Source organism: Corvus hawaiiensis, chromosome 35 (assembly GCF_020740725.1).
Source record: "Corvus hawaiiensis isolate bCorHaw1 chromosome 35, bCorHaw1.pri.cur, whole genome shotgun sequence".
Classification (NCBI taxonomy): domain Eukaryota; kingdom Metazoa; phylum Chordata; class Aves; order Passeriformes; family Corvidae; genus Corvus; species Corvus hawaiiensis.
Window position 1 is genome coordinate 681,805 of NC_063247.1, and position 6,000 is coordinate 687,804.

At 60.6% G+C, this 6,000-nt stretch overlaps 1 protein-coding gene across 4 annotated transcripts in view; it reads right to left on the minus strand.

The window, feature by feature from the left end:
• LOC125319001 (zinc finger protein 501-like) overlaps nucleotides 1-1,416 on the minus strand; it is a 47,586-nt gene extending 46,170 nt beyond the window's left edge. For all 4 annotated transcript variants that reach the window (XM_048289966.1, XM_048289965.1, XM_048289967.1 and 1 more), the window contains exon 1: nucleotides 1,315-1,416. The gene's annotated coding sequence lies outside the window, so the exon portion shown is untranslated. The remainder of the gene's footprint in view (nucleotides 1-1,314) is intronic.
• Nucleotides 1,417-6,000: the final 4,584 nt, after the last annotated feature.

Consider the following 6,000-nt stretch of genomic DNA (forward strand, 5'->3'; position numbering starts at 1 on the left):
AGTGGGATCATACTGGAATTATGGTGGGAGCAGCAGGGTGAGACTGGGATCATACTGAGCGTGACTGGAATCATCCTGGGATTGACTGGGAATGGCTGTGAGCAACTGGAATCATGCTGAAAGCAACTGGGAAGAAGTGGGAAGGACTGGGAGCATGCTGGGGGTGAATGGGATATACTGGGAGAGACTGGGAGTCACAGAGATCCTACTGGAGGCTACTGGGCTCATGCTGGCACTGACAGGCAACAACTGGGAGCACGCTGGGGGCCACTGGCATCATACTGGAAGTGACTGGGATCATACTGGGATTATAGTGGGTGTCAATGGACCCTGACTGGGCATTACTGGGAGCTACCAGGCCCATGCTGAGAGCCTACTGGGGATACACTGGGATCAGACTGGGAGCAACTGGGAATGATAGGATGCATGCTGGTGACAACTGGGATGTATGGGCAGTGACTGGGATAAAACTGGGAGCAACTGAACCATGCCGAGGTAACTGGAAGTGCCTGGGAATGACCACAAGAATGTTCAGGGCAACTGGGATATACTGGGAGTGTCTGAGACCATGCGGGTGGTGGCTGGAACCACACTGGGAGCAACTGGGAATGTGCTGGGGGGAACTGGGGGCAAGTGTGAATGACTGGGGCCCTGCTGGGAGAGACTGGCATCATACTGGCAGTGACTGGGACTATGCTAAGGGCAACTGGGAGAACTGGGAACACACTGGACAAAAGTGGGAGGAACTGGGAGCAACTGGGACCATGCTGGGGAAAAATTGCATCATAATGGGGAATGACTGGGAGTGACTGGGCTCATACTGGGAGCAGGCATTTCCCGGCCCCGGGACCCCTGAGCCCCTTTCCCGGCCGTGCCGCCCCTGCAGCCCCCAGACCCCCCCGCCGGGGTCCCGCCAATCCCAGGGGTCCCCCCTCTCGGGCTCCCCGCTTTGGGCTCCTGGGGCTCTCCTCTCTCTGGGGTCCCGCTTAGGGAAGCCGGGGCTCCCGGGGGTCCCCAAAACCGGTGTCCCCCCGCCCCCGCGCGCTCCCCACGGGGCCCCGGCAGAGCTCGGAGGGCCCGGCCCGGGAAGCCCAACCCCCACCGCGGGGGGACCCGCATCCCCCCGCCCCCGCCGGGGCTCTGCCGCCACCGCCACCGGCACCCCCAAAAACACCTCCCGGGACCCCACGATGTCCCCCCGAGGGCATCTGCGGCTCGGCTTTGGAGTCCCGCAAGCTCCAAACATCCCCCCAAAAAACCCCAAACCCAGGGACCCCCCGGGACATTTGGGGCGAGCTCCCCCTCCCCGGGCACCTGCGGGACGGGGGGCGATGGTCCCGGGGGGCTGCGAGTTCAGGGAGCGCTGGAGCCGAGCGCTTCCTCCTCTCCTCCAGCTTCCCGCTGCCGCTCCGCCTCTTCCTCCTCCTCCTCCTCCTCCTCCCACCTCTACCCAATCCCACCTCCGCCTCCTCCTCCTCCCCGTCCCCCTCCCCCGTTCCCGAGCCCCTCGCAGCCCGCGGGAGCAGCGGGGATGGAGCCGGGACAGGTCGGGATGGGCAGCGCGGGGCTCTCGGCTGCTCCCACCCGCTGGGGGCGGGGCAACCCGGCCCGGGGAAAGGAGAGGGAAACTGGGAACATTGGGAGCTGCACATCCAAACTGGGCCTTGCTGGGGACCCTGGGTGGGGACTTGCAGCCCTTGGGGCTCCTCTCGGAGCCTGGAGAGCCGGGAGGGGGAACGCAGAGAGGGCTGGGGGATCCCAGGAGTGGCATCACTGGCAGTCACTGCTTTGTACTGGGATCGTACTGACATCATACTGGGAGTAGCTGGGCCCATGCCGGTGGAGACTGCGATCCCACTGAGGGAGACTGGGATCATGCTGGGATCATACTGGGAGTGAGTAGGAGCCTTTGGGGGGCAATTGAGACCATGCTGGGGGAAATGGGATACACTGGGAGTGACTGGAATCATGCTGAGGGTGACTGGGAGCAGCTGGGAGCAACTGGGATCATGCCAGGAGCTACTGGGAGTGACTGGGTGCATGCTGGGGGTGATTGGAAGCAACTGGGCTTCTACTGTGATGAACTGGGGTCATGCTGGAGGTGACTGGGATCATACTGGCAGTGAGTGCGACTACACTGAGGCTGACTGGGAGTGGTTGTGAGCAAATGGGATAATGCTGGAAGCAACTGGCAGGAACTGGGAATATGTTGGAGGGAACTGGGAGAGACTGGGAGTGACTGGAGCAAAAGTGAGGGTGAAAGAGAGCAACTGGAACCTGTAGGTGGCAACTGGTTCACACTGGCAGTGACTGGGAGCACACTGGGGTCAGGTTTGGATCCTATTGGGAGTGACTGGACTAATACTGGGAGTATCTGAGAGTGACTGGGAAACGCAGCATGCATATCATCCCCCATACTGAGGGTGACTGGGAGCAACTGGGAGCATGCTGGGAGCAAATGGCATCATACTGGGACTGACTGGGTTGATCTAGGAAGCTACTGGAACCATGCTGGAGGCAACTGGGACCATACTGGGAGTGCTGGCATGCGACTGGGATCATACTGGAGGCAACTGGGATCATATTGGTGTTGAAAGGGAGCAACTGGGATCGCACTTTGGGCTACTGGGAGCAACTGAGAGCAACTGGGATCATGCTGCAAGCAAACTGGAGTAACTGGGAAGGACTGGATGCATGCTGGAGGCAACTGGGATATACTGGGTGTGACTGGTATGATACTGGGATAAGAAACACCTTACTGGGACCACTGGGAGCATCTGGGAATGACTACGGACATGCTGAGGGCAACTGGGATATACTGGGAGTGTGTGTAACCATACTGGGGGTGGCTGGGGACACACTGGGAGCGACTGGGATTAACTGGGATTTACAGAGCCTTCCCTGGGGACAGCTGGAAGTGATCCCCCCGTTCCCCCGCCCTCCCTCGGGCACTGTCGCATCTCCCGACCTGCACCGCCAGGATCTGCCCGGAGCAGCGCGATGGCTCCAGCGCTGGGGCTGGGGGCTCCTGGGGGCGGCGAAGGGGGAGTGGGACCTTGGCACCCCCTGGGACTCCTCTGAGCTGCCATTCCCGGGATTGGGACCCCCCTGAACTGCCGTTCCCGGCACCAGGACTCCCCTGCTCCCCTTATCCTTCACAGGGACCCCCCTGAATCCCCTATTGTCAGAAATGAGGACCCCCCTGCTCCCCTTTTCCTGACCATCCCATGTCTCCCAGCCTCCAGACTTCCTGTGTTCTGGATCCTGGGATGCCCTGGAACGCCTCGGTCCCCCATTCCTGCCTTTCCCAGCCACCAGCCCCACCTTCCTGCAAAACCAGAGACCCCCTGAACTCCCGTTCCTGGACATGCTGGGTGTCCCCACCCTGTCACCCCCCTTTTCTGGGAAACTCTGGACTCCCCTGTCCTGGGCACAGGGATCCCCTGGAACTCCCTTCTACCTCTCCCAGTCCCTGCACTCCCCTTTCCTTGACCCTGAGACTCCCCTGGACCCCCATTCCTGAGAACCAGGATGTCCTTTTACCCCTTTCCCTGGCACTGAGACCCCCCTGCACCCCCTTATCCGGCACCAACACAACCTTTTCCTGGCCACCCTGCCTCTCCCAGCCCCCAGACCCACCATTTTCCCTGACCCTGGGACCCCTGGGCCCCCATTCCTGTATTTCCCAGTCCCCAGACCCTCCTTCCCTCACACTGAGGGCCCCTGGCATCCCCTTTCCTGGGCACAGAATTCCCTAGACACCCCACCCCACCTCTCCCAGTCCCTGCATCCCCTTTCCTTGACTCTGAGCCCCTGAACCTCCTTCCAGCTCTCCCAGCTCTTCAAGTCCCTCCTCCCCTTGACCTGTGGACCCCCTTGGATCCCCAAACTCCCACCCCCTCAGATCTCTGTGTCCCCCCAGTTCTCCACTCCCTGCAGTACCTGGAAGTGGTGCTGTCAGAGCCTGGCCTGGGGTCCCCCAGTCCCTGATCACGGGAACGTGGACGGGACCCCCTCCGAGCACTGCCACAGCGAGCGGGGCCGGATGGAGCTGCAGGCATGGGGATGGGAGGGGGAGCCGAGCAAGGATATTGGGATAGCCAAACCCGGGATACTGGGATAGCCAGACCCGGGATTTTGGGATAGCCAGACCCGGCTCAAGGAGAGGAACTGGCACGTGGCTGACAGTGACCTGGAGACAGAGCCAGTACAACCAGAGTGGGGGGACGGGGGGGAGCTGGGGGCTGGGATCTGTGGGAATGGGGTGGATCTCTAGGGGTGGGATCTGTGGGAGTGGGATGGGATCTGTGTGCTTGGCATAGGAATCCAGGGAGCTGCAAGGGGCTCCGTGGGGCTGGGACACGACTCCATGGGTCCGTTCTCTCCTCGTTCCCAGGTCTCCCCACAGTGCAGGTGGTTTCCAGTTGTGACCTCCTGTCCAATGGAGTGTCCATGGATCCCACCGGCACGGCTACGATGGGTGGGATTTCATCTCCTTCCAGCTGGGATCCGGGAGCTTTGCAGTGTCTGACAGTGCCACCTGGATCCCCCAGAGGTGCTGGGAATCCAAAGGGATCCTGCCAGAGCAGATGAAGCATTACCTGGGACACACCTGTGTGGAAGAGCTCCCAAAATACATCGGGTGTGGTCGGGAGGCTCTGGAGCACAAAGGTGGGTGTGGGGGGGAATTCCTATGGGAATGTGGGATTCAGGAAGGGTGGACCTGGGAATGCAGGAATTCCCATGGAATTTCCATGGATGGATCTCACTCTCATCCCAGTCAGGTGAGAATTCCATGGACGGATCTCCCCCCCAGCCCACTGCCATGGGAATTCCATGGGGAAATGACTGGAATTTATGTCCAGTCAAATCCCTGCTGCAATTCAATGGGACATAAATCCCAATCCTTTCCCCAGGGCCAGGGGAGTGCCCTCTCCCTGCCCCGAGCCGAGCTCGGGCCTTTCCTTTGGTGTTCTCTGCCCTGCCCGGGGCAGGAGGGCACTGACGGAGCGGCTTTGGTGGCACCGGGCACCGCCCGGGCTCCGGCCACTGCAGGTGGCTCCGCGGGAATGTCCAACACCAAAGCTTCGAGCCAACAACAGCTCCTGGAGGGGATTCTGCCCCCTCTGCCTGTCCTGGGAGCCCAAGGGCAACGCCCCGGGCACAACAGCCCAGAGTGCTGGAGCACAGTGTCCCTGGGCCAGGCCGTGTTCCCTGGCTGTCCCCTGTCCCTCGGCTCTCCCCTGTCCCTCGGCTCTCTGGGGCCGGGGGTGGCAGCAGCCCTGGGGGAGAACAACCCTGAGCCCCGGCTGGGCCAGTTCCCCCAGTTCCACCCGGGGTGGGGCCCAGGTCACTCCCAGCATGGGCCCTGGGGCTCCCAGTCACCCCAGTATGGTTCCAGCTCACTCCCCAGTATGATCTCAGTCACTTTCAGTTACACTCAGTATGATCCCAGTATGACCCTGGTCACTCCCACTATGATCCCAGCATGGTCCCACGTGTTCACCCCTAGTATAGTTCCAGGCACTCCCAGTAAAGTCCCAGTTTCTCCCAGTATGATCCCACTCACTCCCACTGTGGCTCCAGTCCTCCCCAGTATGATTCCAGTATGAACCCAGTCACCCTCAGTATGATGCCATTTGCTCCCAGCATAGTCCCAGTAACTCCCAGTATGATCCCAGTCACTCTCAGATACTCCTAGTATTATTCCAGTAACTTCCGTTATGGTTCCTCTATGATCCCAGTCACTCCCAGTGTCTCGCAGTGTCTCCCAGTAGCTTCCAGCATGATTCCAGTCACTCCCTGTATATCCCAGTTGCCCTCAGGATGCTCCTAGTCACTTCCAGTATGATCCCAGTATGACCCCAGTCACCCTCAGTGTTGACTCAATTGTTCCCAGTATGATCCCAGTTGTCCCCAGCATGGTACCAGTTCCTCCCAGTCTGATCCCAGTTGCTCTCAGTTGCCCCTAGCACAGAGCCAGTTATTCCATGCATGATA